At 49.8% G+C, this 24,386-nt stretch overlaps 1 protein-coding gene across 1 annotated transcript in view; it reads left to right on the top strand.

The window, feature by feature from the left end:
- Positions 1 to 8,712: 8,712 nt before the first annotated feature.
- Positions 8,713 to 24,386, top strand: part of TJAP1 (tight junction associated protein 1) — a 39,948-nt gene continuing 24,274 nt past the window's right edge. The window contains exons 1-2 of the mRNA XM_087774701.1: positions 8,713 to 8,858; positions 9,922 to 9,996. The gene's annotated coding sequence lies outside the window, so the exon portion shown is untranslated. The remainder of the gene's footprint in view (positions 8,859 to 9,921; positions 9,997 to 24,386) is intronic.

The following is a 24,386-nucleotide window of genomic DNA, read 5'->3' as shown; positions in this document are numbered from 1 at the left end:
AAAGGACCGGAAGGGAACCCCAAGCGCCACAGACCTTGGGTGCGCTCCTTCCTCAGCAACTGAAGGGCTTCTGTCCTGTCCCCGGGCACACTCCCGAGTCCCAGTCTTGCTCTGGCAGTCCCTGGGCTGCCCAGGGTGATTCAAGCAGAGCAGCTCTATTTGCTGACCCAAGAAATGGGCGTTGAGGAGGGGATTCCTGCACTTGGCTTAGACCCTGCTCTACTGGGCTCTGATCCCTGCCATGCCATCCCTAGAGGCGTCTCAGATGGAACAGCTGCTGGGTCAGAATTAGGAAGGATTTTTTCCTAGCCATAAGAGTCCCTCCACTGCTTTTCCCTCCAGTGAAGGAAATCGCACAAAGCAGGGACCTGGAGTGGGAATGGGACCGACCTGTCACCACAGTCTCCCCCTCCGATGTGTGCCGGCCGCAGGCTCCCTCCCCTGCCATCCTTCCAACGCACCATCACCGCTCCCAGCCGGAGGGAGGAATTACCTGTCAAAACCAGCTGGAGCTGCTTCCCTTTCTTCCGGCGTCTGGAACCTGCACCTTGGAGGCAGCTGAACATCAGAGGCGAGGAGCAGATGCTGGGCTGAGGGAACAGGTGATGTTGCCTCTTCTCCTCCACCGAGGAGCCTTCTCCAGAGCAAGGAGAGAAAGAAACTCTTCCCTGTGCAGAAGCCTGGAGAAACTCACCCCTTCCTGCCCACTCTAATCCCTCGAGGGAGGCAGAGGAGCAGCACAAACCAGCTGGAGAAAGACCACAAACACCTCCGAGCTGCCAACTCAAATGATCATCCTCTCCCGCAGCTCTCGTTCCGGGTCACCCTCTCTGCCCTACGCACAGCACCAGCCCAGGGTCTCTGGGTTAAAACAAATGTTCTCCCCCATCCCACCCCCCTTGCTTTTCCCATTCCACCCCAGCCCACAACAAACATCAGCAGCTCGCTGGCCCTGCAGCCATGTAACCCAACCCCGGCCATTGTTTCCCCTTCCCCAAGGTCTATATTTGACTCTGCGGCAGCACCGTGGCTGTGCGTATGTGTGTGTGTGTGCGCGCGCGCGCGCTCACTGCACACGCACGCTCCGATATTTGTTCAGAGCCTCATTCCCCAGATGCCCGGGATTGCTTAGAAATAGCTTCCATGGGCAGTAGGTGTTTGTGCCTGCAGTGGGGAAGTAGAGGGGGTGGGCGACAAAGAAGCAGGGAGAGGGTGAAGGTTGATAGGTGGAAAACCTCCTGGCTCTTCCCTCCCAATTTGCACCATCTCGATGATCTGCCGCCCTGTGGAGCGCAGCCGGGTCGACAGACAGCAATGCATACAACAGTGGGACTGGCGGCAGATCCAGGGAATGATGGAGAAAAGGCCAAGCTGTGATCTTGGTGCATCCATCCTGTGTTGCCCTGCCCTAAGTATTGCTCTCTGCTGGCAAAAGTGCAGTTCAGCCTCCAAAAGCCCTTCAAACCTTCCTAGGTCTGGTGGCTGAGGCCACCAGAAATGGCACAGGGGAGGGAAGTACCTAATTCCCTTAGCCTGGTGGCTCTGCAAGGGGTGCCTCAGCGTATGGGAGCTGCCCCAGGATTCACCCGCCTCCGTTTCAGTACTGCATTAAGGGTAGCCACCTTGGGCTACCCCGGGATGTATTTTGTGCTTTCCCAAAGCCTCCAGGAATGCTGCCCAAGCCCAGTGTCACATTCCCTGTGACCCTGGAGTCCCTGGGAACACTGCTTAGGATCAGCACGAGCCTCTTTTATTTGCATCCTTTGCAGCCTGCCAGGACACCCAACAAAATCAGAAATAACTGCAGTCAAAACGAACAACAGGAAGGATCGCCTTTATCCTAAACATTGATGATCTGAGGAATTCGTTGCCACTGGGTAACAAGAAAAGACATTCATTTCAAAAATGACTAGACATTTATATAGATAGTGAGAATAAATAGAAATGAACTCCAGAGAGCTATAAAACCTCCTGCTCTAGGGCACTGAAGATAAGCCCCAGGCCATGGGGTAAGGAACAGCTTTCCACAAGGGCAGGTTCTTCTGTAAATTTGCTTGTACCTTCCCCTGAGCCGTGTGGACCTGGCCCTGGGAGAGGAAGGGTGCTGGGCATGAGGAGGCACTCACCTCTCCTCTGCTCTGAGCCAGCTGCAGGGAGTCCCTCATCATCAGGGCTGCTGCTTCCTGATGGGGGTCTGAACCCTGCACTGGCCTCCAGGCAGCTGCTCTGTTGGGACCAGCTAATATCTGACTGTCTGCTGGGCTGCTCTGCTAAAACAGATCCTCTGAGTGCAGGAGAATGCGTGTGCCATTGTAATGGACTTGAGCTCAGTACCCGGCAGCCTCCAAATCTGCTATGGAAAAGTAAGCTTAAGTCACACATTATTTTGAGATATAGACTCCCTGAGTCCACCCTCAGTACTTCTATCCAAGACAGGACAGAACCGCCAGGAAAGCAAAAGCAAAAAAAAAAAAAAAAAAAAAAAGATTAAATCCTGGAGGCAAAGGGAGTTAGACTTGAAGAGGGAAGGAAAGAGGCGGAGGTATATACAGAGGGTAGCTAGAGAAAAGATGTCTTATCTTGAGCCCCCACAGCTCAAAAGACTGAGTCATCCCCCTTCAAAAAACCCACGTGAGTTCATTGAGAAGGTGTAGGATCTTGTTTTGCCCTGTGATTTCTGGATTCCCTCTGCATGTGTGTGTGACAGCTAATGTCAGGGCTCTCCCAAGGGCACAGACTTCAGGGGGTATACCCGTTCCCCCCACCTGCCTCCCAGTGCCAGGAGATCTGGAAGGAGCAGAATGGGAAGGAGATGTCTGCCAGGCTTTCCCTTTGCTGGCACACACTTGTGGGTGCCTTGCAGTCCACCTCCAGCTATGTCCTCGCCATTTCCCTTTCCAGCTGGCAGCTCTAGCAATGAAACCTCTTAATCTCACCGGGAGCGTGCAAGCGTTTAACAGGAGTCTCTTGAAGCAAATGTTTTGAGCTTCCTCGGTGCTTGCCTCTGAGCTTGCTCCTGGGTATTTACAGAGGTTGGCATATCTTCGCGTTTGCAGCGAAACCTGGCAGGAGAGCCTGTTGCAGTGAATTTCAAGGTCATTTCACGAAACTACGGTCTGTGCCTAGAAAGGCTTGAACCCTGGGTGCAGAGGAGGGGAGTCCGTAATTACAAGCTCCAGGGGATGCGGACGAGTGTTGGGGGAGAGGCTAATTGCAGACTGACTGGCTCCTTGGCCTTCAGCAGCTCCCGTGAAGCAGGGAAGCAGTGTGCTCAGCCAAGCACCAAGCGTGTCCTAGGGAAAGGTAATTCCTCCCCGGCCTGCCTGGACCCGTCCCCATAAACAACGAGCGCTGCACGGGGAGAGCAGCGCTGCAGATTTCACAAAAAAAAAAGGTCTCTCTGAGCTACAGACACGCACCAGGCGCACAGAAGGGCTCCTCGGGAGACGACACAGAGCCATGTGCCTCTGCCTGAGAGAGCCTGCGAGTCCCTGCTCTGCCCTCACAGAGCTTGGGGGATCAGCTCCTTCCTCCCCATTTGTGCACCCTGGTGAAGTGCCATCCCCGACACTCCGGCGTGCAGCGACCTCCCCTCGCACATGGGCGAGCGCCCTGCCCCACGCCTGGGTGAAGCCCCGTCTGCCTATGCGCGCCGGGGAGAGCCAGCGTCACGCCTAACCCCTCCGCCACCTCCCTGCGCCCTCCAGTGAAAGAGGCATCCCCCCCTTCCTCTCCACATACTTTTACCTTGGTTCATTTCAAACACTTTATTAGCATGACAAGCTAAACAAGTTTTGACAAAGGGGAAGGGAAGCGGAGCCCCTTAAGTCTCGGTCTGAGGCTGACACCATGTCTCCAGCCTTTGCTTCCCATGGGGTTTTGCCTTGCATTGGGAGCAGCCCGTCTTGCCCCTCGGGCACATGTGCCGTTTCCCTCCACTCCTTCACCAGGCTAAATTGTTGGCGTGGGAGGACGACTGCCCTTCAGTCTCTGCTGCACGGCAGCACCCATGCTGGATTTAGCACCCGTTGGGGCAAAGGCTTTACAGGGAGCGTTGGCGGGGCTCAGGCGAGGCTGCGGGAGGAGAAACTGTGCAGTGCTGGGGCAGCTCCTCCCACGGGGAGCTCACCCCAGGGAGCAGCGGCAACCGTGGCGTGGGTCCCAGCTGGAAGCAGGCTTTTTCTTGCGGAATACCCTGTATAAGGTCACAGCCCGGTACCTGGTCCCTTGCAGGGCCCTGGATAAGAGTTGCAGGGCTCAGTGCAAGAGCTGGGACTGCTTCACCAGGTGAACGTGGCATGGAGCTGGCGGTGAGCAGAGGGATGAGGAGGATGCCACAACCAACTACTCGAGGCCAGAAGACCCCGATTTCTGCTGCCTGCCCCCCGGGAGTGATGCAACTGGCGCAAGGCGAGCGCGGAGTACAAATCCACTGCTGCCAGGCTCTGCGCTCCCTGCCCCGCGATGAAAGACTGCACTAGGGACAGGCCAAGAGGAGAGAGCCAGCTGTTGCTGCACTGTTTTATGGCTAGTTAGAAATGGCCAGTAGGGGTCACTGATATCTATTTTATTTATTTTATTTTTATACATACGCATTTATAAATATACAAAATATGCATAGGCAGCAATTGTAATGGGGAAGTGTTGATGTGCAATGTATTAATCAGGTATACAGGTTGGGGGAAAGTGTCCCTACATACATTTGAAATACCTGAGCTGTGCATCCCTCTCTGCTCAAACTCCACGATGGCATGAGACCACCGAGCCGTGCCAAGCGCCAGGGTACTGCGACGGTGGTTTTCTGTCATCGTTCTCCAGTTCTGCCTTTGTTCTCCATCCTGTATTGGCAGAGATGCTTTGAGAGAGATTCAAGCAATTCAGAGATTCAAGCCCCGGGGGCACGATATTGTGTGTGCTTGTCTTTCTGTGCAGTGCCCAGCACAATTACATCCCAACCACGACGGGTGCCTTTAGGCAGTCCCATAAGACAAACAGCATTTTGGGTTGGGATGGGTCAGCACAGTTCTGTTCTTCAGCCACTGTTGCTGGGGATCCTGACAGCAAAGTGTTTGCCTGTGAAAAAATTCCAGGATTTTTTTCAGGGTTGAGTCTTCATGTTAAAATTGAGCCCCAACCCTCACTCTTTATGTAGCGGGATGGACTGAATTATACACATGGGTGTTGTTAGCAACTGTTTTACTGGTGGGTTGTATTTTTCTGGTAGGTGCATGCTCCAGGCATACTGGCAGGATGTGTTTGGCTGTCCAATTCTGCATCCACAGACTTGTTCGGCTGTCCCAGGCTGGCTGTGCTTCACTGTTCTTACTGTTCCTGAGATGCTGTTGCATTTGGGTGCTGGGCGCCTCTTGTACTGGCATATCCCAGAGTGCAAGCTCTGCTCAAAATATGTCTTGGGGTTTTTTTTTGTTTCAGTGGGCATGTATTGTTTGGTTTTTTTGGTTTTTTTTTTTTGTTTTGGTGGGCTCAATCCATCCATGAAACCTCTTCTGCCTCTGAGGGTTTCCCACCTGAGGTCTAGTGGGGAATCCTCTGTGCAGCCTCTTCAGACAGCTGGAGTCAGAGAAGTAGCGGAGGATGCAAGTGTTTCCTGAGTCCCTTCAGGACTGCAGCATCCAAGCAGCAGAAAATAAGACTTCATGCAACTCGCAGGCAGGTGATAGCCTCTGAACCAGGCACCAAAGGGTGGTCCAGCACCCGCCATCTTCCCAGCTTGACCTGAGCTGGTGGGGAACTTGAGAGGACCAAGCCTGCACTGCCTTCTTCTGGTGAGGAGCCATTACTTCCAGCATCTACTTCACCAGCCAAGACTGTAGGCACTTTAGAGGGATTTGTCCCTCCACGGGGTGGCACCTGCCCCTCAGGGGGTTCCTTTTATACAGTTACAGGGGTCTATATAAAGTGCTGCCAGCTGGAAAGTATTTTGAAGAGATTCCTCCCTGCTCTTCACTAAGGGTCATAAATTCAGCTGGTATTTGAGAGAATCTCAAATGTACTTCCTGGACTGTTTGCTGGGGGCTTTACATCCGCCAGAGGCCCCTTAAAATAAAAGGATTATTGGGAGTCAAGTGTTAGATTACCTGGTGCTTGTTAATTGAACTTCAGAGGCTTTAGCAAGCAACTGGCTCTAGCAGGGAGCAGCACTTTGGTATTAATGGTGTTATACAAATGAATATAATGTAACCTAACGTCATGCTTCCGCATCATGTCACGTCTCTGGGCTCAGGGCAGTGGTGAGTCCAGCTCACGAGCATACCGGATACGGGAAAAGGCAGGGCGGATGCGTGTGGAGAGAGAGGGAGAGGGACTGGGAATCAAGGCCCTCGGGATCTGAGGAAAGAGTGTTTTTTGGTGCTCAGAGCAGGTGACTGGTGTTCAGGCATCCCAAGTTCAGTTCCTATCTCCCTTTGGCTATCTGACCTTGGGATCTGATTTTGAGAAGAGTTAAGTTTAATGGAAGCAGTAAATGCTGAGACCATCTGAAAATCAAGCTCTTTCCTTCCTGCAGGGCTTGTTTCACCTAGACTTGCAAAAAGCTCGGAGATCCTACTCTGAAAGGTCACCAAAAGAAAGTAAAGGACTCTAACCATTGCTGCCATCAGTGCGCACCCACGGAAACCTGAACAGACCACAACTGTGAAGGCTCCAAGGCAGCAAGGCCCGGTGGAAACGAGAAACCTCATCAGCTATGAAAATTTCATCAGCTGGCGCTGTGGAAGCAAGAATCTGGAAGTGCAGAGCAGATGGGCAGCCTGGATTCTTGGAGCCATTGTCCTTCTGCTTGTTATCTGACTCCGGCACAGGGAGGATTTGCAGAATTTATGGGGGCACAAGTACCGAAAGCTTTCTTGAAATATCCCTGGCTGACGTGTGGCATGGTGCAGACGGCACTTGCTGGGTGTGCGGCAGACGTTTTTGCACAATATTCCCAAGGTCATGGAAGTGGGGTCCTGCTGAGCACCTGTCTTTTATTGTGTAAGAGAAGGGACCATTTGGGCAGAGTTTGCAGTGCTGCGAGCCTGGTACTACTTGAATGCGAATCTGATGGCTTTGTAAATGTAGTACATTGGGGAACATCTTCCAAATATTATCAGGACTTTTCTCGACCATGCAAATTTCCTCTGGACTAAGCTCCATTATTTACCATGTGAATATCAACTCAGGAGATGTTTGTATAAGAAACGATAATAGGGAAGGGGGGGGGTGAAGGTTGAGTAAGGCTATGCACCAGGCATGAGAGGCAATGGACAAAGTACCTGTGTGAGCTCAGAGCAGAATAAATGGGGTCAGCTGGTTCAAAACTAAAATGTATTGACTTCTTGAAGTCCCAAGGCTAGAAGAATAGAGTGGATGATTTCGCAAATAAAGACCAAAGCACATTACCTAAGTTGTGTCCAGGTTTGACCAGCTCTTGTCCACCTTTGACCAGTACACACTGTCCTCAGCCCCTCTCCTTTAAGCAGCAGGCTGTTGTCCTTGGGGGGTTTAGGTGGATTTTTCCATTCACTGCTCTCCCCCTTTCCCTCCTTCTCCACCTGGCCCCACGGATGGGGTTATACTTCCCTGTGATATGCCTCAGAGTGTTAGGGTGTTTCTCAGGAACCGAGGAATGTAACAAGGGGAAGGAGCTGATCCTGGACACTGCCTCCCGGTGAATTGTCCTGGCTGGCAAAGACGTGAAGAGGGCAGATCACCTGCCGTTACCGTGAGCCCACTTGGGGGTCCTGAGGGCACCCACAGGCTCTAATTGCCATAACCAGCCTATACGACCGTTTTGCTGTCATCTTCATCAGCTCGGAGGTTGAGATGCCTCTTTTCAAGGTCTGTTCTGGTACGGGACATCTGCGTAACCTCGGGAGCAGCCGGTGAGGTGACCAAGGGCTGCAGCCCCGCTGCTCTCTCGGAGCCTCCAGAAGCAAACCGGAGCAGGAGCAGGCTCCGCATCCTTCCCCAGCCGGGTGAGAGGCCTCTGCCAGAGCCACGCAGCCCGAGGCAGCGCGCAGCCTGTCCCCGCGCCCCTGCAGACGCGCGAAGACATCTTGGCCCTGTCAGTTTCCGACTGGAGGGCACGCGGGTCCCAGTTCGTCGGACGACCCCCGTCCCATGCCCTCGGCGGTACTTTTTGAGCCGGCTTGTCTCATCAGGGAGATTTATAGAATCTGCGTGGCGCGGCCGTGTCCCCAGGCGTCCCCACGGGCAAAGGCCCGACGGGAGCCTCCTCTTGCTGGGGGGCCCGGGGAGCGCTCTCCACGGGGCCTGGCGGGGAAGGAGCCCGGCAAACCTTTCCCAGGCAAAGGCGGACCCGCCCGAAGGACCACCCGCCGCTTGCTACCATGGCCCCGGACCCCACCGGCCCGGAGAGGGCAAGCGGGCCCGGCCGGGCGGCAGCCTGAGCCCGCTGGCAGCGCCGGTAGGGAAGGCGGAGGGGCCCGCCGAGGGGAGGGCACCGTCCCCGTCCCGTCCCCCCCCGCTGGCACTTGGGTTCGCTCGGCCCGCCCCCCCCCCCCCGCGCCCTCGTTGGTTTCGCCCCGCGGCCGCTCTACCCCGCCGCCCGCCCCGCCCCTCGCGTTGCCGCGGTGACGGGGGGGACGCGCCTCCCGCCCGCCGCCGCCGCGCCGGGCCCCGCCCCGTCCCGTGCTGCCCGATGACGCAGCTGCGCTGCGGCGTGGGGATTCCGCCGGATTACCCGGCGTGCCCCGCGGCAAAATGGCGGCCTGAAGCGAGAGCGTGGGGCCGGGCCGAGCGGGGGCAAAGTTTGGGGCGGGCCCGAGGCGGGGCCGAACCGGGGCAGAACCGGCCGCAAAGTCACTGGGACCCCGGGCGGAGCCGAGCCCGACCGGGTCAGAGCCGGGCTGGGGCCCCGGGGGCGGGGAGCGGGGAACGCGACCGGCTGGGGACCGAGCCCGGGCCCGGGCGGGGCCCCCCGCGACCCCGGGCCTCGCCGGCCTTCCCGGGCGGGCTTCGGGCCGGCGCCCTGCGAGCGGGGGGCTCTCCCTGTCTCCGTGTGCGGCCCGGGGCCGGGAGGAGGCGTCGAGTCCCCCGAGGACAGCGGGTCCGGGCGGGTCGCACCGTGGGCAGGGGGAGTCAGCCGGGCGGGGCGGGCGGCAGGTGGGGGCCGGGTGCGGGAGGGTGGCAGGGCCACGGCCTCGGCCCCGTCCCCGGGGGAAGGGACCGTTCCAGTGGGGGAGGGTGGTAGTGCTACCGCCTCAGCCGTCTGGGCATTCGGGAGCTCTCCGTCCCGGGGGGAGACCTGTGGTGGGGAGCAGAGCAGGCACAGAAGCCGCAGGCCGAACCGGGTCCGCGCAGGGTGTAGCCTTGTCTGGGTGATGGAGAGGGAGGTGGTGTGGGGAGTGAGAAAGCAGTATCTGTGCAGGGAGCGCTGCTGGAGCTGGAGCTGCGAAGTGGAACAAGTCTGGGCCAGCATGTGTGTGTTAAGGAACCAGAGTATAACTGACAGGCAGAGTTGGAAGGGAGGGAGCAGTGCTCCCCTGTTGCTAAACCTGGCAGGGGGGAATGGGAAATTCTCTGCCAGCCTGGACACACTCTCTAGTGCAAGGGATGCCTCCTCCTATAGAATTAGTGAGCAGCCCCTGGGAACGTGGGAAGACTGTAAAGAAAAGCAGGTGAACAATAAATACTGAACTGCATCTGGCTCTAGGCTTGAGCACACCACACGGAGCAGAGTAAAAGATTGAATGCTGATAAACGGATTTTTAGAAGGGCAGGAGATTGCATTGGTAGGCATCAGGGTGTGCAAACGACATGCAAGTCTGGCAAGGCTGAGAATGACCTAGATCTGAGAGATGCCAGGTGGAGGTTGTCTGCTGAAAAGAATCACCCATCAAATGTAGATAGTTCTGTGCCGGAGAAAGCTTTTCAGAGGTATGCATCTCTGTTTTACAGATTCAGAGAAGGAACTGGGATAAAGGGCTTACGTAAGAGGAAGCAATGAATCCTTGCTGAAGCATCAGACAGCAGGTAAGAAAGCCAGGAATGAGCTGATGCTGAGTCAGGCTGTGTTCTTTTGGTCCCACTACTTGAATTTTTTGAGAATACGTGAGCTACATACCTGAAAAACTGTCCCTCTCTGTGGTGGTCTTTGCATCACAGTAGGCCTACATTGCCTGAATTGAGAGGCTAGTGGTGTCAATGAAATGGGAGTTACCCTGAAGAATTCAGTAAGAGCCTCTGGGAAGAAGAGCTCAATTGAAGATGCAAGCCAAAGATGCAAGCCAGTGCTCTTTACACACCATGCAGAGAAGCAGTCTAAAGTCTGTTCTGTCAGTGCTGAAGTAGCTGTGTTCTCCATGTGATCACAAGAGGTCTACCCAGTAAGAATCCCAATGAAATCCTTTCCGATGATCCTGCTCTTGCAATAATTGCGATGCCAAAGTTAGGTAATTCTAGTGATCCTCTGTTCTGTTAGGTTATTTCTTCCACCACATTGTTTTTTCCACCTGTATTTTAACTGGTCCCCTGATGGGTGGTGCAGGTGTACCGCTGGCCTTTCTGTCCTCTCCTGAGCTCACTGTTGAGATCCAGTTTAGAGGGGCAGCTATTTGGTACCCAGCAGCCGGTCCTTTGAGTTGTTCGTACCTTTCAGTTACTTGTCAAATCACTTTTAGTACAACTCCTTTCTCTTTTCTTCACTTCTTAATGAATCACTGCAGAAAGCATATGCATCCCAACAGTGCTTTGCATACAGTGTGTTTCAGCTTCTGGATGTTAAATCAGCTAGCAGGTCTTAGCTGTGGTATCAGAAGCTTTTGGCTTTTCATTCCTTCCCAGGCACCCAGTGCTCTTGAAATCATGGGAATGCATTTCAGCAGGGCCAGCAGTTCCAAAGTGCAGCCCATGGCTATCTTCATCTTTAATATTAACAAGGCATTGGGTCAGGAGGGGATGAGTTACATGCCAATACCTTTTGCATCCTTAAACCAGCTTTCTGAACCAAAGATGACCTTTCATTCTTTTCCAATCTGTTTCAAGTAGTTTGTTGGCTGCTGCTAAGTCACTTGCTTTGTAGCTTTAAAACCCTGAATTCTTATCTCTACCATCCATTCTTAAGTATAATCATGTGGCATAGTAGGCAGGGGAAATAGACTATAGCTGTGAAAAAGGCATAGTCCTTTGCAGGTCGGCCCCCTTTTTGTCCCAAAGCGGGTTAAGTAAAATCGGATGGAACAATGAGTGATTTTTGGTCAACGTGCTGGTGTGAATGGTACTAGAGCTGTCTTGGAGAAGAGATTTGTGGCAGCTGGTGTGGCATATGAAGTGCTTTTAAAAAGGTGAAGAAAGCCAAGCTGTTTGAGCAATAGCAAAATAAACAAATTTCAGTAAAATGTGACTGTATTTTTTGGTAGTTGTTCGAAGTAGACTTGATGCTTGTGAGTCCTGGAGGCTGATGTTTTTTCTGAAGGTGAGCTCCCTAACATGTTAAAATGTCTGCTATGTTTTATGGAGGATCCACTGAAAGCTGGACTCTGTGAGATTTCCATGTGTCACCACATCTACAGCATAGTCCCGAGAAATAATTCTGGAGGCTAGATCATAACAAATTAGCCGTGTTGTGTCCTTGTTAGCAACGGCCTAGCTTTTACAGCACAGTGTGACAAGAATAATGTAGTAGTGGCTAATAACCCTCTGCCTTTCATGTTGCTGGGAGAAATATAACATGTAGGGGTCTCAAATGAGTCTGCATGTAATACAGATTGAGGGCAGGATTCCTGTGCTGAGAAATGAGGATCTGGCTTGACACCTTTTTGACTCACCTCTGCTCTTTTGACTGGGGTTGTCAAGAACTGGAATTGTCATAACAGAGCAGATTTTCTTGGCTGTTCAACTTGGTTGGTGCTTTGCGAGTAAATTTAAAGTCCTGAAGCTACGTACGTTCATCTCCTTGCTTGAAGGCTTTGGTTGGGAAGATATCCCCTTTTTGTATGACACCTTGAGCTATGGAGAGGGCGCTTGTGGCATTTTGTGCTAGCTGTGTGTATTTCAAGTCACTAGTAACTGCGTAAATATGATCCTCTCTGAAATTCATTTTACACAGGACTGCATAGGAACTATGTGTGTAATCTGTGCAAACAGGGCTAATGCCTCAGGGCATGAAATCGTCCATCCTGTTTCTCTGCCAGTTCCCCTGCCTGAGGGCTTTTCCTTAGATCTAGATTGGCTGGGTCTGTAACTGTAGTAGGAAGAATGTTACTTTTTAAAATTGAAGTACCTTTACAGCTGGTTGGAGGGGAAGGATGACCCTGTGGTCAGAATTCTGAACTACAACGTAGGATACCTAATTTCTGCCACACATTTATTGTGTGAACGTGTTCAGATCATTACTGTTTCTTGCTCTTCATTCTTTGGTTGCAAAATATGATTAGCAGCCATCTTATTGGGGATTTGAGGAAGAGCCCATAAGTGTCTATAAGATGCTTGGATACTGTGGTGTTAAAGCTCAGTAGAGGAGAGATGAAAAGGATATTCCAAGCCATGACTTCAAAATGAAGCAGACCCCTGTGTGATCCACTGTCCTGTGTATTCTGTAACATGGTGAAATTGCTATAGAGTGCAAGTCGGGCCCTGCCTTGTTTAAAGCAAGTGGGCACTCTGAGACACCCCACCCCCCCTTTCTTCCCTTCCCAGGAGCAGTTTGCTTGTTTCCACGGATTGTAACGCCTTATCTGGCTGAATCTTTTTGACTTAATCTTTTCTCTTTTTTGCCCCCTTGTTTGTTCCAGACTCGGAAATTGTTCTCTTCGTTGTCAGGATGTTCACATATGGTCTTATTGCTAATATGCTCCGACAGAGAGGGCCAAGAGCAGCAGCTTGCAGGCTGTCTCATATTTGGAATGACATGAGCTTCCCTTTCTGGAGTGTCCTCCTGGGAGCTGTGCTTAGGAAGGAAATGGTGTGGAAGGCCGTGTAGGAGTGTGAGAATAGCATTGCAATGGTTGGAATGCAGGATAAGCATCACTTGGGTGGGCTCAGTTTTCCTCTGCTTTTCAACAATGCTGGGTGCCAAGCCTGAGGAAGACTACTGTGAAGAGGTGAAGGAGCTGGCATGTATTCTTCAGTTGAGGTGAATGCAATTCAGTGAAACTGATAGGCATCAAACTGAATAATGATTTTAAAGTATTTTCACATGATGTCTAATCTGTGGAAATTCACTACCACATAATAGCACTGAGGCTAAGAGCTGAGCGGGATTCAGAAAAGATCAAGCACTTATGAGTGGAAATGTTCAGACTTGCTTTAGCTAAAAAACTCGTTTTGGAAGGTGTATTTTTCAGACATAACCCAATCTCTAACAGGTAAAGGTTTGAAGAAAGGGCAGTTTGTTCCATAGTTTTCCACTGGGGTTTCTTGCTCCATCTTCTAAACCACCTCATATTGGTCTGTGTCAGAGGCAAGGTATTGAATCACACTTATTTTCTGCGTTAGGTTGCCCACTAACTTTTCTTTTTTGTGATAGCTGCATTAGGAAAAAAAAAAAACCACCAACCAAAAAACACAAACTCACAAAGCACTCCAGTTGCTTTGATTAGGCCTGGTAGTGAGGATTTTAAGCTGGAGGAAAGCAGGGTCCTTGGAAAGACAGCGCAGTCCATAGATGAGGACTATCTTATTCATGAATGTGAAGATGTGTAAGTATTGTCTCTTCATGCCGAGTGGTCAGGCAAAGCGCTTTGTGCTTCTTGCCTTGCTTGTAAGAGGGAAGAAATGCGTGGAGTTTGGCCTCTCCACGTTGCAATCTTGTAGTGGACTTTAGTCTGGAAGGTGGCTGAAAGGAAGGGCTTTAAGGCTGTTCAAGTGAGATCCGATATGTTGTAGCATAAGCCTCAACATACTCGTGTCCAGGAAGACAAAGTCTGTGTCCTGTGCTCGTGTACAATCTGTGTTGAGGATCAAGAGAATCAGTGCTGCTCGGTCAAGTAGGCATACAATCGGTTTGATGGATAGGCTAATAAAGGTAAGTGGCAGTGGTATGCAGATATGTATAAAAAGGTGTTTGTTTGTAATGTCTGCCTAAACGCAAGGGGAACTCCTGAACAAAAGAGTGTGTGTGTGTGGATTTTCAGAGCAGGTCACACAAACCTCGAGATCCCTGTATGGATACCCTCCCTATGGGCTGTTCTGGGAACATGTGCTTTAGGGCACAACGTAACCCTTTTGTGGCAGGTGTAATGGCTGTAAGTAAAGCGTTACTGACTTTCACAGAAGTTTTGTGATGCTGAGAAAATGAAATGGGTCGGGGTTGGAAAGTAAGGTTTCCTGCAAGGGTTAGGCTGGCTTTTAGGCACGGAGGATCTGACCTGCTGCTAGTGGCAAGAGAGAACTGGTTTAAATTTCTGATTTCTACAGGTCAGCAAATTCAGAACTGAGAGTCCCACAGTGACTACTGTGTCTTTGGTTGAGTTCTATATTTGTATTTTGGCTCTGCGATAAAGCTGGCTTTGGCAATGTTGTAGGAGTCATAACTGGATTTTCTTACTCTTGTTTTTAAAGTCTCAGTTGTCCAGCTGCATTAATGTAACACTCATGCATGAATGGTTCTGAAATCAAAAGGGACAGATGAGGTAGTTTAGCTATTGGGGAATTATCCTTAGGCTCGTAAAAAGCCTCAGGAGAGTTTTACTTTATAGCATTTGTTTCAAAAGAATCTAAGTTATTTTCCCGAGATAATAATTAGATAATCATTGTGGCAGTAAGGTTTTTGACCGTTATTTTAGCATATGCTACTCAGGGTAACTGCATTTAGACCTGGGTATGTCTTGCTGCACAAGCTCTATACAATTCCCAAAGATGCCTTGCTTCATTGTCTCCTAAATCAGATTTCATCCTGCAGCTTTGCTGTTCATTAGTGAGGTCTCTGCTGCTGCCCAACAGGAAGGTTAAAAATATTCTAGGGAGATGACTTGAGATCTGGTCTATCTCACATAACTGAAAAGTGATTGCAGTTAATTCTACTGTTCTGTTTTTTCCTGTGGGTTTTTATTTATCATTTTTTCCTTATTGAGAACTCTTCCCCCTTCCCTTTTACCTGTAGGAGATCTGTACCCAGTGTATTGTGTGCACAGCCCTTTCAAATGGGGGGAAAAGAAAATAATCGAAACCGGCAGGATATTTGTTTAAAATTAGAGTTGTTTTAAGTCACTTTTCTTGAGAATGGACTTCAAGTTCACATCCTACCTTTAAGTGGTTTCATTCTTCTAAGCAGAAAGTGTCTCATGCACTAAAGTATGCAAAATATATTTTTTGAACTTTAGAACTGAATTTCTAAGTGTTGCTTGCACTATGGTTATGTAAGTACTAGGAGATGAAAACTTTGCTCAGAAGGATTTTCTCAGGTGACTGCATTTTGCTAATGATACGCTCTGTTAGTAGATGTCTGCGTAGGCACTCAGTCCAGTTTCTTACGGGGCTAGTACAGAGTGGCATTTCTGGGAAACTTCTTGTACCAGGTTGGATTGATTCCTGAAAGCAAATCACCCTTGCTGGGCTGCAGAATTCCTGTACAGTCTACTTATAAGTGTATCCATTTTTCCTTGATTAGATGATGCCTTTGTAAATAGGTCCCCAGGTGTATCTGAAATGGCTGTAACAGGATTCAGTGTCGTCAAGGCTCCAGCTGGATGGGGAGAGCTGTATTACTATGCAGCTCCAGAGATGATTTACTACCCGACTGACAACTTGCAATATAAACATTAGTCCAAGCATGATCTTGTCCCAAAACCCCGCCTACGCGGGGAGCCAGGAGTCTTCCTGCCACGCGCCATAAATCGTTTACGGTTTGCTCATGCCCATACATTTGAAAAACAGCTGTGTATTGGGGATTAGCAGTTTGCAGAAGGCCCGTGCGGGGCTAAATTAGGGTCTCTTGCCCTGGTGGTGAATACCAGTATCGGAATAGCGGGAGTGCTTCTCTGCAGTGGAAGGCAATTTACTCTGGGCATGGGGGGTGGGTGCAGGGTATCTGTGAGGGTACAGCAGTCAGGGGAGAGCGTTGGATTGCAGTGCTCCAATTTGAGCTCAGATGCCTGATTGATAGCTGCTCAGCGTGGTGGGGGATTGAACAAATCATTGTTAGCTGTGTGGGTTTTAAATTTTATTTATATATTTATTATTTCTGTATATTTTACATGTGTATATATATACACACACAAAAGGCAAGCAGACTACTTCTGTCTCCTAGGAGAAGAAGGATGATAGAGTTTTTGGGTCTTTTTTTAACAGTGTAGAGAGTGGTTTCCCTTTTGCTAGCCCATGGTAGCAGAATCAAATTATATACAAGGCCATCTGGGGCTTCACAACTTGTTTTCAGCTTTTATAAAAGGTTTTACTGTGTCACTTGGATTTATTACAGCTTTGCAACTTCAGCTCCCAAAGTAAAACTATTTTTGTGCTAGATGCGATAATTTAAATTACCTCCTGGAGCTTCTAATGACTAGCTTGTGTTTATGGTGAAACCTCCCGTTTGTCCAAACCCTGGAAGCACGATCTGTTTGATAACTCTAAATGTATTGATGCTTTTACATCAATGCAGAGTACATCAGAGCCTAAAGTCAGTTGGTGCCTTCAGGTCTTTCTGTAACAAAGAGAATATGCAGATTTTGCTGTACAAATGAGACTAGACAGTACAGTCAGATACCTCCTATGTGCTGGCTGAAGGACCAGCTGCTGAGTAAAGCAGATACAAGTCGATCATTTTTAGCTGGGTTGGTGTTTCCATCAACAAATCCTTTCTTGGGTGGGTAAGAATCTGGGTGGAATGTGTCAGCAAGGCACCCCCTTATAGATGCATCAGCTGAACACAAGTGCTTCCAGATTGTACCATGAGCATCCACGGGGCCATGGGCAAAGCCAGTGGGCTCTTTGTAACGCAGGTGACTTGTTTCCAAAATGACGCAGTTAGAAGGCTTCTTACTATTTTGTTGAAGCTGCCGCACAGGCATCCCTCTGAAATAAGACAATTTTCCTGGAGCTTCCCACTCTGCTCTCATCTGTTTTAAGTTTGGGGAGAGTAGCTGGAAGGGCTCATCCTAGGCTTGTTTGAGCCCCAGAGTTGCCTCCATTTTTCTGATTTCTTTTGGTGAAAGGCTGTACAGTCTGTTTCATTCTTCATGCTTTGCTGAGATGGAGGCCAGATAGCACCAAATAATGTTTGTGGCTGTTTGTGTGGGCATTTGAGATTTGGAAGACACCTGCTAATGAGTTGTAGGTCATTTCATGTCAGATTGGCTAAGTTTCCATCAGGCTGGTTCTTTGTTGCGGCAATGCATGTGGACTGTGTGTGTTTGGGGATCCCTACTATCTATCTCTGATGGAGAGGGCTTTCCTGCTGTTTGCTGCCTCCTCTCTCCCCACAAGAAAAAAAAATCACCTGATTCTGGAGAGCTTTTAACCTCCAGATTGAATTAGATGCTTTGCTCTTACTTACATAGACTTTCCAGATACATACAGAGGTTAGAGAGGGGCGTGGGTATGTGATCGTATTTCAAGTTTTCCCTCCTTCTCCTTGTTTTTGATGCTGCTGTTGGAATTCACCCTTCCCTTTTCCTGGGAACTGGTGTGAAGGAATAGCTGTCACCCAGAGCAAAGCTCAATCCGCTTGCCTCAAGGCCTTACCTCTCCAGGTTAGGACTTTGCCCGACTTCCATGGGCGGCAGTTTGTTTATGAGCTTATGTTGCCTGAATCTTCTGGGGTAGGTCTGAAGGGAACAATTCAGGGCAGTGGAAATCTCAACTCGGGAGATGCTAGGATACGGGAGGGAAGGAAAAGAATAGAGTTAGCAATACAGTTAACTCTCCCCCCCCCCCCCCCTTTTTTCCCCTGTTTCCTCACCTGCCCAGCTGTGTAGTAGGTTAGCAGTACGTGTCTGTTCTTATTCTTATGAAAGTAGACTTTGTTCTCTGAAGACTGCTAATCATGCCCCATGGGGGTGTAATCAGTTATAAGGTATTTAATACAGTGCAGGCGGGAACAGGCCGCCTGGCCGGGCTGGCAGATTGCAACACTACAATTATAAAGGGCCCCTTTCCCCCACTCACCCGCCCACCGGTGGCAGGATGAGGGTTGTACCATGAAACAGTATTAAGTCTATGAAAAATAAAGATGTAGTGGGGGAAGGGAGAGGTGAGGCTGAAGAGGCAGCTCCTATTCCGGGAAACAGGCAGACCTACATTCTGCGAGAGCTGCAGCCATTGCAGGTTGCACTGTTGAGACTTGTGGGAGTTTGGGTGCCGTCACCATTGAAGTGGATTGCACAGGGATGGCCCTTGGCAACCTGTAGAGCAGCAGGGGCTTCCGTCCTCTCTGAAATGGGTTTTCTTGTGGTGGCTGGGGTTGGAGAGGTGTGGAGTGGTTTGAAGTGGAGAAGCCCTTTCTCCTGCATGCGATGATTTAGACACCTAATCTGTTTGGGTGCTTTTGTAAATCCTGCCAGGATTCTATTTATATCTTTGGATATAAATCTATTGGTAAATCTGGCCTTTCATCTCTCTTTCTTCCAAGTACTGGAGCTACTGCAGCAGCCTACCTTACTGGCTTGGAAGGGAATAGGTAGCTTGAGGCCTTGAATTTTAATGGGCATGGAAAAGTCTACTGGACTTCATCTGGTTCTGTTCTTGTTACCTAATATGAGACCTTTCCCCTAAGTGAGGGCCTTGAAATGCACATGTGGGGTGTGGAGCAGCTGGGCCACGGCCTTATAAACCATCCCTGCTCTGGCAGCTTGCTAGATGCATCGACATGTTTCTGGAGCTTGTGGCTACATTGACTTTTCCCCTTCCAGGTCCTCCAGGGATTACAGTGTTTCAACCCTTCATTGGTGTTCTTTGAATTTGCTGACACTGTTTTGTGCAGCGACAGCACAGGGCTTCCTCTGTGTGTGTGCTCTTTGCTTCTTGGAAATTAGAAAGGAATATATGTTCTGCCATATCCGCTTGTGCTAAATAGTTTCTGTCATTTTTGCCTTATGAAATCCTGCTCCTTTCTGACATCCCTGTGCTTTGCTGAAGTTCAGAACCTGCTCTGTGAAGCACAGCAGATAGAAGCTCTTTTTGGCAGCCTTTGGGATATTGGTGTAGATTTAAGTGGGATATATTCTTGCTACGGTGCTCATGAGAGCGTTGGCTTTCCTGCTTAGCACTGAGAGAACACTGGCTATTAAGTCTCACAGTTGGCCCTTAGCACTGGGCAGTGGGTTTTTAGGAGTGGGTTGATGTTTAATTGTGTTACACAAAGTAAGTGCAGGTTCAGAACACGGAGGACAGAATACAGCCTTCCTTTTGTGGACTTGAGAACACTGCTGACAACTTCACCTCCTGATGCTTCCTCATCTTTTTCCCTTTAGAGTGACTTTGTGTTTGGGAACCATGAATTCTTTGGAAAGGTTTGGGATTTGCAGCAATGCCACATGAAGGAGGAGTAGTGTTTTTTCTGACTAGAGCATTGGGTCTGCTTGTGACTCTAGTGAGGTCCCGAGACAACAGGTTACCTGATGTCTTGGGTTTTTGTACATTGAGTCTCTCTTCTCTTGATCGTGTAAGTGACTAGGTGTCAGTGCTGTAGGGGGAGAATAATGTACAATGAAGATCAGATCTGTTTCTGTGGGCAGCGGGGACAGTGTTTACAAAAGGATTTTTGGGTCATGAGGAAGTACCTGCATCTCAGAGAAGCTGCTTGACATAAGGTAGAGTGGTTTCCTGGGGGCAGAAAAAGGCCTGGATCCTTCCAAGCACCCTTGATGCCCAAATTCAGCTTCCTATTCAGCTCTGCGCCTTTAGCTCAGCAAGGCTCAGTGTTATGTTTGCCCCTTGTCTTATAGGAAAAATCAGGGAAATTCCCTTCCCAGGCTACTGCACAGAGCTCACTGTTCCTGCCCTGGAAAATGGTTACTTCCCAGCCCTGGTGGCAGCTCTTCTCCTCCCTGTGGCTTGTGTGCCCGGTTGATAACTCTCCTGCCTTGCTCTCTTTCTCTTGCCCCATGGCTTGAGGAGTTGCCTGGAGAACTTGAGGACTCTCCCACAGATGAGTTTGAGGCTGAAGCTGTTGTTGGGGTCCTGGCAGTGGCAGGGCTGGCACGCGTGGGGAGCGTGGTGGGTGTCAGCGTGGTGGGTGTGTGGGCTTGCTGCTTGTTTTCCTTCCCTGACCGGTGAGGAATGCAATGTGTTTGCCTTCCCTGGCCTGTGGTTGCAGCCACATTCCTGCGCTGGGAGTCAGCACGGCGGCAGGCGGCGTGCTGTTCGTGCCCTGTGGCTACATGCTTTCAGCTCCACATCAAAGGTGTGTTTAGTGTGTAGCTTGTGCCATTCCTGGCCACACCTGGTGGCCTGCAGGCATGCAGGAGGTGGAGTCTGGCTGTGTTTGCAGATGGCATTCAGGGTTCAGACTTCTTGCTTGTGGAAAGGCTGGAGCTGAGTCCATGCTAAACAACCCCAGGAATGCAGCGGGAGAGCTGAGCGGCACAGTCACTCCAGGGGCATGTCCTAGCAGCAATGTTTCCTTTATAGCTGCAGCAAAATAACTCTGCTCCTCCAAAGGACCTGGTTGTTTGCTTGGGTGTGTTGTAGGGTTTAATTTACACCGATAAGGCCAATTAAGGTTGGCTCGTCCCCCCTGCAGCCTCTGCTCTCTTGGCAGTCAGTAGATGATTGAGTGGCTTGTGCCATCGAGCTCTGCTCAGTACAAACTGTGCATGAGATGTCTGCCTGGAGATGGAATGGCTCCGGGATTTAAGCCGGGCAGGAGTGCTTCCCCCAGTCGGTGGGTAAATGTTCTTACACATGGAAAAGCTTCCTTTTTCTGGCTGGTACCTCAAGAGATGAGGATGGGAAGCTTGGTAAAGGATGGCAGATCAGGATGCAGATGCTTTATTTTGGGATCCTGGACATGATGCCTGTGAGAAATGGTCACTAGTTTTCTATGCCCCTATTACGCAAGCCATCGTTGTCCTCTGTATGCAAGTCTTTTATTTGCCTGGCACAGGGAAACGTTGTCCCTTTTGGCAGTATCAGTATGGGCAGCCCATGGGCAAGGCTTGTGGAAAGAACAGAGTTATCTTCTGTGTCCTGGGTAAGCCCTGGGCTGTTTACTTCGTTACCCAGTTTGCTTTGATCTTTGGGATGTGCAATTTCCCTTCTGGGAATTTCTGGTAGCTTGAAATTCTGTGACCTGCCAGTCATTTCCATATTAAAGTTAGTCTTCTGCAGAAGACTTCCCTACTGCCGTTCTTAGACAGTAGCAGGCATGAAAGAATTGACTCTCAGAAGTGCTCTGGCTTTATAGCATAGTTTTTGCTTTTTAGCTGTTGCCACAGTCTTGGATGAGTTGCTGCAGAGCTACTCTTACCAGACTGGTCCATGCCACCCTCTCTTGAGAAGCCGGATCTCAATGATAGGTGGTTAGGGGGATGTTACTTGTTGCAAAAGACTCTTACCATTGTGAAACGGTTGCAAATTATTCACGCTGGGATCTCTTCTCCCTTGATTTCATGTAAACTGTGCATTTTATTTCAAACTAGTTGCCACTGACTCTGTACCTGACTTTTAGGGCTTGGGTATTGACGAGAAAGCATATTGCTTGAATCTTCGTTTTCCTTCCTCTGTTCCGCCGTGCCAAACTGAACAATATGCCCTGTGGCAACATGAGGTGTAGCAAAATATAAGTAAGTCTAAAAGTGGAATGTTATTGATAGAACATGTAAGTGTGTATAATCATTGGGTGTTTCAGCTTTGTCGTGCAATATAGGCTATGGCTGCCAAAATGGAGGTCTTGCTAAGGTTTAAATACTGCTTCTGCTGTCGCTTTCCCATTGCCAGGAAAGGAGTAAGGGAGCTGGAATGAAACAGATGTGACATTGGCTAAGGAGGAAGGAGGGCTGATTCTTGGCCTTTTTCTTTCCTGTCAGTGAATTTTAATATGTTGTGGAGAGAAAGTGACTAGTTCCTTGTTTTGGCTTCCCTGCTGGCCTTCAGGACTGTATAGGCATCCAGAGCTCTGTGCCTCTGTGTCCAGTCCCAAACACCTCTGCCAGGGAGATGGGCTCCTCTGGCTAGAGCAGTAACCCTCACCAAGTAGCTAGATCTCCCCCTGGTGGGACAGGGAGCAGAAAGCAGGGCTACAGCTGGACAGTAAAATTGGGAATTGGTCTGACCCTGGGGCACCTTGAGCTGGCAGCAGATGTGGTGTTTCTCCAGTTGAGACATTCCTTAGTCCAGAGTCACAGACTCTGTAGAGCTGAGCTCCTGCAGCTGCATGAAGCTGAAGGCGTGAGCAAACAGCTTGCTGTTGGCACTGGACAAACACCTTTGCAACATCTGCCTGGCTATACACTGGCATTCATCCATAGTCTTTGCCCTTAGAGGAGCGGTGAGCTGCTAGCTCTTTGAGTGGTTTACTCTGACACTTGACAAAAAAAAAAAAAAAAGTACCTGGAACATGATGGCTTGCTTTCTTTAGGATATCTGGGGCCAATCATCCTCTGTTCTCGGTTAGAGCCCCTTTGAGGATAGGTGACTTCACTTGCAGCTTGACTGTCTCTCATTCCCAGCTTGCTCTGAAGAGCTACATAGAGCTTACTTACAGGGGGGTCTATGGGGAGGAGCCCTGTGGAGTTGAAAAGCTTGTCTTCACTGCTAAAAAGGAGATGTTTTTCCTTAACCTCAGAATAATTAATGGGCTTATGCTATCCCAAAGGATAACAGCGGTAAAGACCAGGCATTTCAGTTTTACAAGAGCAATGCCAGGCAGGGGATGTAGTGCTAGTCTGGACAAGCTGACCTTGTGGTCAAACTCAAGTGCTGGGCCTTCACTGCAATTGCCCCTTGAGACAATTTATGCTCATTATTAGCTCCAGCTGAAGAACAACACTGGTGCTAGCAATGATGACAAATGTGAAAGGAGGCGGTTGATGAGAGCTCTGACTCTGCCCCAAGGAGGGATTGTGTCTGAGGGAAGAGCTGAAGCAACTCTGCTTGGTCTCAGGTGGGCCGTCTGCGGTTATGCCCCCAAGGGAGGAAGGTAAACCCAGGAGGTGCAATACAGCATATACAGAAGGACAAGCAGTCCAGCCTGTGACTGCTGGTGACAGGCAGCCTCCTCATGTACAGCCTGTAGGGCAGGGGGTGGAGGTGTGGGTCCTCTCTGCTGCGATTAGGATCCTGCTGTTAAAAGGACTGACTGGAGCCCAGGTGAATGGGGAAAGAAGAACCATAGCCAGTTGCGTGCTTCATACAGGTCGCCAATGAAACATGGGTGGGTGGATCTGTTTGTTTTTCCTAAGGTGGATTAAACCATGTTGTATTTCTGTGACTGAACTCTCAGAATAAAATCCCTCAGCAGTTCAGTGGTGCTGAAGACTAAGAGAATAATTAAAAAAAAAAAAAAAAGCTTAAAAAAACCCACCCAACAGAAAAAAAAAAAAACAAAAAACCAACAAATGAGGCAAACTGAGGCAGATTAACTACAGGGCCACACCACAAAAAAGAGAGAAGATGCTCCAGGGTTACATTACGCTTCAGGAGCCATGCTGCTCCATTGTTTACAGAGTTGAGACAAGTTTTGTGCCTGTTCCTGCCCTTGGCTCAGGCTCTGAGTCTGCTAGGCCCAAAGCATGTTTTTGAAAGCCGTCTTCTTTCCTTGTTCTGCTGTTGTGGCCTGTTGAGATGACTACTGCCAGTGTGTAAGTGTGGGTGCTCTAACACTCCACGTTGTGCCTGGGTGTAGAGGCTGAGTGGAAGTCGATGGGGAATACTTGATGCAGCCTCCAGAGTAGGCAATGGCTGTGACTTGGGTTAAGTGGGAAGTGTCTGTGCCTGGTAGGAATCCTGCTTTGAAAAAGAGTCAGTAGCAACATCACTCGTAACCTCTGGGAAGGGAAAGTGGCAGCATGTGATCGGCTTTGGGAAAAGGCTGTGAACCCCTTTCTCTTTTCTCCCTTTGGCTGGATAGGTTTATTCCTCTAATACCACTTCTGTTTCTCTCAGTGCTACACTGCTTTTCCCTGCCAGCTTATAATGAGCTATTGCTCGTTGTAGGTGAAGCGAGGATCAGGCAGCTTGGTTGAAGGATCACCCACTGCTATCCTCACACAATGTTGGAGTCTGTAATTTTACTTCATTATACTGACTGCTGTCTCTATTCAGTGCTGTAGAGATCATAAAATATTTCTGTGCTAGAAGATCTTCTCTGATGAATAGCACAGAGGATGGCTCAAGTTTCCATGGCAATGCTTCTGAATGTGCTTCTGTCACCAAAGAAAGAGGGACTTTCAGTTGATTAAGGTTTGAGGGTCTTGTCTGAGAAAGGGGATGGTGGTGAGACTGCATGTTAGTTGTTTGCCTGCCTTTGGGTAGTGCCTCTGACTGAT

This window comes from Nipponia nippon, unplaced genomic scaffold (genome assembly GCF_047370975.1).
Source record: "Nipponia nippon isolate SJK-2023a ecotype South Korea unplaced genomic scaffold, ASM4737097v1 scaffold_4, whole genome shotgun sequence".
Classification (NCBI taxonomy): Eukaryota; Metazoa; Chordata; class Aves; order Pelecaniformes; family Threskiornithidae; genus Nipponia; species Nipponia nippon.
This window is presented reverse-complemented; position numbering and strand designations above follow the sequence as displayed.